Below are 13583 nucleotides of genomic sequence, written 5' to 3'. Positions count from 1 at the left end.
CTGTCAGTAGTTCTAATGGAATGTTGTCTACTCTGGGGGCCTTGTTTCGACTCAGGTCTTTCAGTGCTCTGTCAAACTCTTCAGGCAGTATCGTATCTCCCATTTCATCTTCATCTACATCCTCTTCCATTTCCATAATATTGTCCTCAAGTACATCACTCTTGTATAGACCCTCTATATACTCCTTCCACCTTTCTGCTTTCCATTCTTTGCTTAGAACTGGGTTTCCATCTGAGCTCTTGATATTCATACAAGTGGTTCTCTTTTCTCCAAATGTCTCTTTAATTTTCCTGTAGGCAGTATCTACAGGGTGTTTCAAAAATGACCGGTATATTTGAAACGGCAATACAAACTAAACGAGCAGCGATAGAAATACACCGTTTGTTGCAATATGCTTGGGACAACAGTACATTTTCAGGCGGACAATCTTTCGAAATTACAGTAGTTACAATTTTCAACAACAGATGGCGCTGCGGTCTGGGAAACTCTATAGTACGATATTTTCCACATATCCACCATGCGTAGCAATAATATGGCGTAGTCTCTGAATGAAATTACCCGAAACCTTTGACAACGTGTCTGGCGGAATGGCTTCACATACAGATGAGATGTACTGCTTCAGCTGTTCAATTGTTTCTGGATTCTGGCGGTACACCTGGTCTTTCAAGTGTCCCCACAGATAGAAGTCACAGGGGGTCATGTCTGGCGAATAGGGAGGCCAATCCACGCCGCCTCCTGTATGTTTCGGATAGCCCAAAGCAATCACACGATCATCGAAATATTCATTCAGGAAATTAAAGACGTCGGCCGTGCGATGTGGCCGGGCACCATCTTGCATAAACCACGAGGTGTTCGCAGTGTCGTCTAAGGCAATTTGTACCGCCACAAATTCACGAAGAACAGATAGCGTGATGCAGTAATCGTTTCGGATCTGAAAAATGGGCCAATGATTCCTTTGGAAGAAATGGCGGCCCAGACCAGTACTTTTTGAGGATGCAGGGACGATGGGACTGCAACATGGGGCTTTTCGGTTCCCCATATGCGCCAGTTCTGTTTATTGACGAAGCCGTCCAGGTAAAAATAAGCTTCGTCAGTAAACCAAATGCTGCCCACATGCATATCGCCGTCATCAATCCTGTGCACTATATCGTTAGCGAATGTCTCTCGTGCAGCAATGGTAGCGGCGCTGAGGGGTTGCCGCGTTTGAATTTTGTATGGATAGAGGTGTAAACTCTGGCGCATGAGACGATACGTGGACGTTGGCGTCATTTGGACCGCAGCTGCAACACGGCGAACGGAAACCCGAGCCTGCTGTCGGATCACCTGCTGCACTAGCTGCGCGTTGCCCTCTGTGGTTGCCGTACGCGGTCGCCCTACCTTTCCAGCACGTTCGTCCGTCACGTTCCCAGTCCGTTGAAATTTTTCAAACAGATCCTTTATTGTATCGCTTTTCGGTCCTTTGGTTACATTAAACCTCCGTTGAAAACTTCGTCTTGTTGCAACAACAGTGTTCTAGGCGGTGGAATTCCAACACCAGAAAAATCCTCTGTTCTAAGGAATAAACCATGTTGCCTACAGCACACTTGCACGTTGTGAACAGCACACGCTTACAGCAGAAAGACGACGTACAGAATGGCGCACCCACAGACTGCGTTGTCTTCTATATCTTTCACATCACTTGCAGCGCCATCTGTTGTTGAAAATTGTAACTACTGTAATTTCGAAAGTTTGTCCGCTGAAAACGTACTGTTGTCCCAAGCATATTGCAACAAACGGTGTATTTCTATCGCTGCTCGTTTAATTTTTATTGCCGTTTCAAATATACCGGTCATTTTTGAAACACCCTGTAGAACAAAATTAAAAAAAAAAAGTGGTCAGCGCGACGGAATGTCATACCTAACGGCCCGCGTTCGATTCCCAGCTGGGTCGGATATTTTCTCCGCTCAGGGACTGGGTGTTGTCCTTATCATCATCATTTCATCCCCAACGACGCGCAAGTCGACGAAGTGGCGTCAAATCGAAAGACTTGCACCCGGCTAACGGTCTACCCGACGGGAGACCCTAGTCACACGGCATTTACGTTTTCACCTGCTGCTGTAATGAAGAACTGCAGTTTCCAGTCGCGTTTAAATTGAAAACACAGATCTCCAGTTTTTTTCTTTTTTTTAATACTCAGTGTTCGCCATATGTCACTCCCTATCATGTGTGTTTCGGTCGCCGGCCGCAGTGGCCGAGCGGTTTTAGGCGCTGCAGTCTGGAACCGCGCGACCGCGACGGTCGTAGGTTCGAATCCTGCCTCGGGCATGGATGTGTGTGATGTCCTTAGGTTAGTTAGGTTTAAGTAGTTCTAAGTTCTAGGGGACTGATGACCTCAGAAGTTAAGTCCCATAGTGCTCAGGGCCATTTGAACCATTTTTGTGTTTCGGTCTTCCTGGTATCGCGTAGACAAGGAAGCATTTGGTACACGTGCGAAAGTCACACGTGTTGCTGTCCCGCTTTGGATGAGATGTGCCGCACTTTTGCACATTGGCCTGCCCTGACCTGTAATATATGTGATGAAAAGTATCCGGGCATCTGGCTGAAAATTACTTACAAGTTCGTGGCGCTCCCTAACGGTAATGCTGGCATTCAATATGGTGTTGGCCCACCCTTAGCCTTAATGACAGCTTCCTCTCTCGCAGGCATACGTTCAATCAGGCGCTGGAAGCTTTCTTCGGGAATGGCAGTCCATTCTTCACGGAGTGCTGCACTGAGGATAGGTGTCGATGTCGGTTGGTGAGGCCTGGCAGGAAGTCGGCGTTCCAAAACATCCCAAAGGTGATCTATAGGATTCAGGTCAGGGCTCTGTGCAGGCCAGTCCATTACAGGGATGTTACTGTCGTGGAACCACTCCGCTACAGGTCGTTCATTATGAACAAGTGTTCGATCGTGTTGAAAGATGCAATCGCCATCCCCGAATTGCTCTTCAACAGTGGGAACGAAGAAGGTGCTTAAAACATCATTGTAGGCCTGTGCTGTGATAGTGCCACGCAAAACAACACGAAAAACACGACCACACCAAAACACCACCGCCTCCGAATTTTACTGTTGGCACTACACACGCTGGCAGTTGACCTTCACCTGGCATTCGCCATACACGCACCCTACCATCGGATCGCCACATTGTGTACCGTGATTCGTCACTCCACACGACGTTTTTCCACTGTTCAGTCGTCCAATGTTTACGCTGCTTACACCAAGCGAGGCGTCGTTTGGCACTTACCGGCGTGATGTGTGGCTTATGAGCAGCCGCTCGACCATGAAATGCAAGATTTCTCACCTCCCGCCTAACTGTCACAGTACTTGAAGTGGATCCTGATGCAGCTTGAAATTTCTGTGTGGTGCTCTGGATAGATGTCTGCCTATTACACATTACGATCCTCTTCAACTGTCGGCGGTCTCTGTCAGTCAACAGACGAGGTCGGCCTGTACGCTTTTGTGCTGAACGTGCCCTTCACGTTTGCGCTTCACTATCACATCGGAAACTGTGGACCTAGGGATGTTTAGGAGTGTGGAAATCTCGCGTACAGACGTATGACACAAATGACACCCAATCACCTGACCACGCTCAAAGTCCGTGAGTTCCACGGAGCGCCCCATTCTGCTCTCTCGATGTCTAACGACTACTGAGGTCGCTGATATGGAGCACCTGGCAGTAGGTGGCAGCACAATGCACCTAATATGAAAAATGTATTTTTTTGGGGGCGTCCGGATACTTTTGATCACATTTTGTATGAGTTATTATATCCGCTAGCTGCGCGCCCGAATCCTTTCCTGCGCTTCGTGAATTTAGTGGTCGTAAAAATCGTATCTCATAAACGGTTCAAGATACCGTAACGACGTTTTTTGAAAACGACAGCACGCAGAAATGACTATTTGATCGTATGATTAACAGTCGATACGTTTTTGTGAACGGGTGAGCATAGCGAAAACAAGACTCCCTATAAATTGCACCATGAAGTTTTGTCCGAATTTTGATAGCCAAACAAAGAGAGAGAAACAGGCAAAGGGGGTATCAAAGCGACCAGCGTAAGGCCTAGTTTTGTATGAAAATATTTAACTGGTTGGAAGCAATCAGGGTAATTAAGGAAAAATTAATTAATGGGCTGAGGAAAAATTTAAATATTTCACGAAAATCTGCTGCCAAGCTATGTAAACGAAGCGTGAAAAAGTTCATCTGTTCAAGGCCTAACTATTTTACACATAAAAATACATTGGAGCGATATTTAAATGTCAAAAAGATTTGCTTGAAATGAAGTACCAAAGACAAGATTTTCGGGAAAGTGAAGTTAGGAAGGCAAATGAGGCGTCAGTAAGATAATGCTTTCTGAATAAAACTTGAAAATAAAAATGAAAGAAATCGGTCAAATATTTTGTGGATGATTTGCTTAAAAGAAGTAAATAGTTCAGAGTAATGTTCTACGTCCCTTTGAATGATGCTCGAAGTAACGAACAGAAAATGAGGTGCACAAAACGTTCACCTATATATTTTTATTTCATACATTTAGACAAATCGTTTCGCAAAACGTTTGATTTTCTATTACACTGACACACTATTTAAATTGATTGAAACACTTCACCTTAACACTGACTGCTGATGAATTACGATCTGAGGTCATCAGTCCCCTAGACTTAGAACTAGTTAAACCTAACTAACCTAATGACATCACACACATCCATGCCCGAGGCAGGATTCGAACCTGCGACCGTAGCGGTCGGGCGGTTCCTGACTGAAACGCCTAGAACCGCTCGGCCACACCGGCCGGCTCGAGTATCTGTAAAATTTTGTGGTTGTACATTGTAATTTATTAGGAATTTAATGTATCTGATGTACTGGGGTAGGTGGATATAGACTTAAAGATCATATACTTTGGCAAGACCCTGAAAATATACTTAGCGACGCAGTGGAAAAAGTATACATAAAACTTAGTGTTCAAAATTGTAGCTGAGTCAGTTAAAATACGAGGGCTGTTCAATAAACAATGATCACAATTTTTTTAGGGTCATAATTTCTCGCGCGAAATTTAATTTTATGATATTCTGTCAGCTTAACCCATTTCTGCCTAGCGTAACATATATGTCACGGAACAGCCTGTCATTGTTTTCTCTCGTTGGCAACAATGCCTGTGTTTGGAGTGACTATTGTTGTATGGCTTTCAGATAAGGATGTAACGTGCGCGTGGGGCACACGATACTCCTTAAAGCCTGTACTATGGTAAGTTGACGGGCTTCACCTTAGGAGAAAGGTGTACCTGAATGGTGGCAAATCAGACTTACACCCAGTCTGTAACAACAATGATACGTCAAGCAATTCCGAAATGCAACTACACGTCAGGACGGACAAGAAACAACACAGAAGATGCTACCAAATTGTTAATAATACGGTCGCCAGCCTAATTAGGCATTAACTGAGTTTCTTCCCTGTACAAGTTGATGTACGTGCTTGCAAAACAACACGTAATAACACTGCATAATATGGTAAATTTTAGAACCAGAAAATCTACTGAACTGATAATTTCACTTTCTGTACTGATATGGATAAACCATAGATACATGACACCATACTATAATGTTTACTATAAAACTTCGTACTGTCTAATTATCTGATTAAAATCGGGCATAGGTTACCCTAGAAATAGCACTTTCGAAACACACACACAATGTCAATTTTGATAAAGGTAAAACACTGATAAATTTTGGCCTTTATATTGGCTTTAACTTTGCTGGTCAAATCAGTTTAGAACACTTCAGAATTCAAATGAATAAAAAAGAGGGGGGGGGGGACTCTGGAACTGTTATGATCACTGTATAAAAAAAATAATTTAATTACTGAAATCATTGTGTGCTCAAAATTTCCACTATATGAGTTACTACTCTTTTTATCTTATTTCCTGCTCATTTAAATACCATTATATCTGTCTCGAAATAATTGAGCTTCATTACTAAATCAATATCAAAATTATCTTCCAACTTTGTCAGACCTTTGTTATTCGTCTATTAGTTCACTAACAAAACAGTTCTTTAAACATCATTCTAACATAGCTAGGTCTGCATGTAATTATTATTAACATAAACTTTAATTCTTCATTTCGGGACACTCGGATTGCACAACATTTGGAAAGGACCCTGGCTAGGTTAGTTGTGAGGATGAATGATGGGATAATTCTGGTAAAATTTGAGTTGTTATTGAACAGTATGGAACAAAAGTAACACTGGTCCACACGAATACAGTACTAAAATTTTTAACCTGTTCGTATCGATGCGGCGGTCGGCAGGCAGCGAGATGGCGAGGCACAGAGCGCACATACAACCACAGCAAGGGCTCTTGACGTACCGACACTTTACTTCTTCATAGCGTCGCAATACTTTTCCATTTAGTGCCTATGGAATTTTGCCATGCTGTATATGCGTCGGAACGGCATATCCGAGGCTAAATGAAACTACGTCTTCCAGGAGAGCCTCCTCGATCCAGAACGTGTTGTTCAGACCAATGCCCAACTCCGACTACTACTACTGAGCCCGTTATGCCGTGCAGCGCCCGTGTGCATTTTCCCGCGCTCGCCTGCCATCCACCTTTTACCGCTCCCTTACAAGCCGGGTATTCACGCGAGGTTTTGCATTCTACATATCCTAATACATTGCCTACGTATGGACCAGACGCACAATTACAACTTTAACATCTTACAACAGTTTCAACATTTGTTACACTTCAATTCTGTTACAATACTGCTTGACATTTGACATAAACATTAAATTTTCACATCGAAAATTGTTTACAGTTTCCTTAACATAATGGCATGAAACAAAAAAGAGAAATGAAATCAGAACATCGATTACACTAATCTATCGAAAATCAGAAGAAAAAATTATTATATGTACACTAGTACAGCGTTGTTGTTGTTACAAGGAGGCTTTGTTGTTCATGTTTAGGTAGGTTTCAGTCAGTTGCAAGTATTAAGTGGTCAGTGACTGGTGCTTCAAGTACAGAAGACTTTTGTGAGTGAGATTATATCTTGGAATAAGAAGTATCATTTTTTATCGCAAATTATAGTACAATTTGTTTAAATTATGGATGATTATAATGTTAAAAGTACTGAAATTTATGTTAATGGTTATCTGCAAAATGCAACTCTTATTTTTGTGGCTCCAAATACAGTTTTAATTTTGTGTTGCATATATGTCACGCTAGGCAAAACAGTGAAAATAACGATTCGTTCTCTTTAGAGGTCTGTCTCTCCATGAGATCCTGGCTATTCTTGAAGGGAAGGAAGAATATGCAACAGATATATTTATTGAACCTTCTGAAGCTAATGTGGATTCGGATGAAGATTCTGGGGACGAAAATGGGGGAGGAAACGTCGATTATCTTGGACCAAGGCAACTCCAGGCTGGTGAAGAAGTGGTTTTAGCAAGTAAAGACAGGTTAGGTAGTGAAGCTGAGATTAATTTCTCTCCCGATGATAAACCAGATGAACAGGAAAAGTCACAGATCTTAAAAACTGTAATCAGAGATTGGAAAAAAGACGTAGTGTTAGTTCTGTATTTCCGGAGAATGATTATAGTAAATACAGAAACTTGTCTCCAGTTCAGTGCTTCGAATTATTTTGGAACGACGAAGTAATTGAATTTCTTCTCACTGAATCGACGAAGTATGCTTTATTCAAGAATTGCTCAGATCCACAAATAACATATGAAGAGATAAAAGGTTTTCTAGGAATTCTAATTCTTTCTGGCTATAATCCTTTACCATGGATTGGACATGAGAAATGAATTGGTCCACAGCATGATGAGAAGGGACAGGTTTGAAACGATTATGAGATTCTTTCACTCGTGTGACAACACAAAAATGGATGCTAATGATAGAATGTGGAAACTTCGTGCATTAATAAATATGCTAAGAAAAATGTTTGCTCTCCACTTTCAGCCTGAGCAAGATTTGTCTGACGATGAGAGCATGGTAAAATATTTTGGCAGACATGGAAGTAAACAGTTTCTGAAAGGTAAGCCCATTAGATTTGAGTACAAAGCCTGGTGTCTAAGCACAACCATGGGTAACGTCGTGGACTTTCAAATATACCAAGGAGGTGATCCTTAGAGGAACGACAAATATGAGAAAGCATTTGGTAAATGTGCTGCTCCTTTGATTCAAATGATCGATTCTCCTCCTGAAAAGAACAAACATCTTCCCTACAGGTTTTATTTTGACAACCTGTTTACATCACGAACATTGTTGATTTACCTGAAGCAACGAGGTTTTGGGGCAACTGGGACTATTCGTGAAAGTCGTGTGCCTGAAGAGTGTCATCTCATACCTTCTAACACTATGTCCAAAAGGGGCTAAGAGAGGAGATTTTGATTACAAGAGCAGCAAGGAAAGTGGAATAATCGTTGCCAGATGGCTAGATAATTCTACAGTAACAATTGCTTCCACAAGCCATGGTACCAGTCCAGTCAGCATCGTTGCCCGATACTCTAGACAAGAGAAGAAAAGAATACTTGTACCTCGACTGTAACTGGAGAATACAACAAAAATGTGGGAGGAACTGACCGAATGGATGAAATTTACATGGCTTCTAGATATCTCTATACAGGGCTATTACAAATGATTGAAGCGGTTTCATAAATTCACTGTAGCTCCATTCATTGACATATGGTCACGACACACTACAGATACGTAGAAAGACTCATAAAGTTTTGTTCGGCTGAAGCCGCACTTCAGGTTTCTGCCGCCAGAGCGCTCGAGAGCGCAGTGAGACAAAATGGGGACAGGAGCCGAGAAAGCGTACGTCGTGCTCGAAATGCACTCACATCAGTCAGTCATAACAGTGCAACGACACTTCAGGACGAAGTTCAACAAAGATCCACCAACTGCTAACTCCATTCGGCGATGGTATGCGCAGTTTAAAGCTTCTGGATGCCTCTGTAAGGGAAAATCAACGGGTCGGCCTGCAATGAGCGAAGAAACGGTTGAACGCGTGCGGGCAAGTTTCACGCGTAGCCCGCGGAAGTCGACGAATAAAGCAAGCAGGGAGCTAAACGTACCACAGCCGACGGTTTGGAAAATCTTACGGAAAAGGCTAAAGCAGAAACCTTACCGTTTACAATTGCTACAAGCCCTGACACCCGATGACAAAGTCAAACGCTTTGAATTTTCGGCGCGGTTGCAACAGCTCACGGAAGAGGATGCGTTCAGTGCGAAACTTGTTTTCAGTGATGAAGCAACATTTTTTCTTAATGGTGAAGTGAACAGACACAATGTGCGAATCTGGGCGGTAGAGAATCGTCACGCATTCGTGCAGCAAATTCGCAATTCACCAAAAGTTAACGTGTTTTGTGCAATCTCACGGTTTAAAGTTTACGGCCCCTTTTCCTTCTGCGAAAAAAACGTTACAGGACATGTGTATCTGGCAATGCTGGAAAATTGGCTCATGCCACAACTGGAGACCGACAGTGCCGACTTCATCCTTCAACAGGATGGTGCTCCACCGCACTTCGATCGTGATGTTCGGCATTTCTTAAACAGGAGATTGGAAAACCGATGGATCGGTCGTGGTGGAGATCATGATCAGCAATTCGTGTCATGGCCTCCACGCTCTCCCGACTTAACCCCATGCGATTTCTTTCTGTGGGGTTATGTGAAAGATTCAGTGTTTAAACCTCCTCTACCAAGAAACGTGCCAGAACTGCGAGCTCGCATCAACGATGCTTTCGAACTCATTGATGGGGACATGCTGCGCCGAGTGTGGGCGGAACTTGATTATCGGCTTGATGTCTGCCGAATCACTAAAGGGGCACATATCGAACATTTGTGAATGCCTAAAAAAACTTTTTGAGGTTTTGTATGTGTGTGCAGAGCATTGTGAAAATATCTCAAATAATAAAGTTATTGTAGAGCTGTGAAATCGCTTCAATCATTTGTAATAACCCTGTACATAATGGGTGGCTTCTTCATAGAAAGACTGGTATAAATATGCCTCAGCTGCACTTCCGGCGCTACATAGTGAAATGTTACCTGACTTCCAATGCTGCAGTACCAAGAGGTTCTGGACGCCCTGCAGGCAGGTCAGACCAGTGGAGAGTGCTGCATGATATATGATGAAACAAACCATCTGGTAGCCATGATGTCACAGAAAAAACAAGACGCTGTGCGGCGGAAAACGGCTAAGGAACCCCAAGAACTATGTGCTGCAAATGTGATGTTGGTTTGTTCATTGAATATTTTGTGCCATATCACAGAAAGTGAGTAATGTCATCTGAACTTGATGTAAATCACATACAGTGTATTATTTTACTTGAAGTCATATATTCTGCCTAAAATGTATGTTCTGCCTAGCGTGACATGTATGTTACGCCCTTTTTTGTTTCAATTATTAATTATTTTTTTTAATATAATCCATTATGGAGTCCAGGTAGCAGTTGTCGTTATACTGGTTACCACTGTTAGCATTCAACCGCGATTCTTATATATATATATATATATATATATATATATTTTAACAACGCGTTTCAAGAGACAATGCTCCCATCATCAGGTTGTATAATCTGTCATGAAATTAAAGGGACTAAAAAGACAAAATACCATCACAAATAGTTGGGAAGTCCATAGAGTAAAACAGAATTAAAAGTATATTGGACTGTGGGTGCTCGTCTTACATTGAAGTAGTTGACACAAGTCGATGGCCGTCCCATAGCTACCAAGTATGCTGTCGACTGCGCCGGCTCGGGAGCTGTTGTGGGCTGACGTGCCTAGGTGTTGTGGCGTGGTTACAGCCGTGTGCTTGACGGTAACGCTATGCTATTGGGCGCCTTATTTCCTTATTGCATTGGTCTGTCATCGTTAGCCTCTCGCAACTCCGTCAGTGACATGCTACAAGTTTAAGGTCGCATACTTACCCTAAAATAATTCTAAAAACCCGCTAAAAAATCTCATTTCTTTAAAATTATCTTGTGCATTTAGAATATTGCTTTGTTTCTTTTCATGGATAGCTATCTCGAATTCCTCTTGTAAATCAAGTTTCCTTAATAACACAGAAGACAACGTAGAAATATTGCATGTAGAAAAAAAGGGAGGATTCTTTGATGACAATAAACACACAAATATCTAATTTGTAGAAATCAGAAGAAAAAAAATAATTCAGGCAGAAATGGGTTAATGTGCAACAAACACGTCGTAGTAGTTTCATTGTTGGCACTCCTGGTTCCCGCCTGTGAGTGGCAGGCAAGGTCAGCCATATCCAGCATCGCCTACCGCTACTATGGCGGTAACACGCGAGGAACAATATGCAGCTTTGAAATTCTGCTTTCGTCTCAACAAATCTTCAGCTGAGGCCTGCACAGTGTCCCAGGAGGCCTGTGGAGTCTGTTCTTCCGTACAGCACAGCTCGAAGGTGGTTTAAAATGCTTAGAGAGGGGAGACAATCAATTTCAAAAGAAGGTGGACCCGGTGCTCCAGTTACTGCTCTTACGGAAGAAAACATCAACATTGTTGCTGTTTTGCAAAAACAGACTTAATCTCTTACGTGATAACCGCAATCAGTGATCTTATAATGTTACTTAAAATCCGTCTTGATTGCAAATTTTTTATTATTTATATGACCGGTTTCGGTTCATTCAGAACCATCTTCAGATCTGATATTTCAGTTACAGGAGTAACCCGTCCAAATCCAGCAACTTTCACATGCTACGTCACATCACAGATATGTGAAAGTTGCTGGATTTGGACGGGTTACTCCTGTAACTGAAATATCAGATCTGAAGATGGTTCTGAATGAACCGAAACCGGTCATATAAATAGTAAAAAATTTGCAATCAAGACGGATTTTAAGTAACATTACTGTTGCTGTTATTGTGAGAGAAGGTCGACGAATTACCTTAAGGTCACTTTCCTGAAATACTGAATATTTCATTGGGTGCCATCCACACGGTGGTGACAGAAAAATCACGCATGACGCGTGTCTGTGCGCGATGGGTTCCAAGACAGTCGATTCCCGAACAAAATGACATTCGTGTGCAGGTGTGCATGCAGTTAAAGTCGATGGTAGAGGAAGATCCAAAGTTTCTTTCAAATGTATTCACTGCTGATGAAGCTTGGCTACATAATTTTGATCGTGAGAGAAGAAAGCAAAGCTCAGTGTGGAAATCTCCTTCATCACCAACCGCCAAAAAAGCAAAAGTGGTTGCTTCTGCTGGGAAAGTTACGCTCATCTCATTCTTCGATATTCATGGAATGGTATATCGGGATATTCTACCTGCAGATACATCAGTAACTCGACAATACTACAGGGATGTCCTGAATTATTGCAAGTCCCTATCAGACGCAAAAGACCACACTTCTGTGAGGCAGGCTGGATGCTGCACCACGATAAGGCGCGGCCGCATATTGCCAATGTTGTAGCCGAATATCTTGCAAAAATCAACGTGAAGTGCATCCCTCACCCCCCATATAGTCCGGATGTAGCCCCGTGTGACTTTTTTTCTATTCCTTAACACGAAGAAACGCCTTCCTGGGAGGCATTATCAGCCATCAGGAGTAGTGGTGAAGGCTGCGGAGGCGATTTTGAAGGAGCTCTCAAAAAGTGGTTTCCAGCATGTATCTGAAGACTGGCAGAAACGCTGGGACAAGTGCATCGCATTCCTGGGAGACTAATTTGAGAAGGACCATCAAAATTGTGTGGATGAGTAAAGGTATGTTAGAAAAAAATTATGATCATTCTTTATTGAACAGCCCTCGTATATGATAAAGCTGGGACTGAACACAAGAAGCCGGCCGGTGTGACCGAGCGGTTCTAGGCGCTACAGTCTGGAACCGCACGACCGCTACGGTCGCAGGCTCGAATCCTGCCTCGGGCATGGATGTGTGTGATGTCCTTAGGTTAGTTAGGTTTAAGTAGTTCTAAGTTCTAGGGGACTGATGACTTCAGATGTTGAGTCCCATAGTGCTCAGAGCCATTTGAACTATTTTTTGAACACAGGACCTTTTCGTAACGCCAGGCTCAAACCCGAAATGCTAACATTACTTTTCGTGCTATCAGTCAGTCATTTTTCCGAATTTAAAGGCTATTAAAAGTTGTTGATCATGTAAAAAACATTCTTTAAGGGACCACACCCTGCCTATCTAACCCACGTTAATTTAGGCAAGTATTTGACCCATTTCTGAAAAAAACTATTTGATGCACGACTTTAATATTTTTACTGTATGTTACATGATGCTAATAGAGTAGAGTCAACTGTACTAAAATCTACTTTATCTATTTTATAGTTTTTATGAAATACTTTTTTAAATTTATTAACAAAAAATATTAAGTTTTTTCTGCAGAAAATATTTTTTGTGAACTTCCTAATGGGGGAATATTAATGAATGTAGTGCCAGAGGTGGATTTTTATGTTATGCAGAGTCTCTGAAAATTTCATTCATTTATCTATGATAGTTTCTGATATAATGGAGCATATGTACTGAAAATTTTAGTTCGTGGGAAATTGGCTTTAAAGAAAAAACTTTTGACATTTGTTAGTTACAGTTAATTATAACTGTCCTGCTACATCTA

The sequence above is a fragment of the Schistocerca nitens genome, chromosome 11 (genome assembly GCF_023898315.1).
Source record: "Schistocerca nitens isolate TAMUIC-IGC-003100 chromosome 11, iqSchNite1.1, whole genome shotgun sequence".
In the NCBI taxonomy this organism is placed as follows: Eukaryota; Metazoa; Arthropoda; class Insecta; order Orthoptera; family Acrididae; genus Schistocerca; species Schistocerca nitens.
This window is presented reverse-complemented; position numbering follows the sequence as displayed.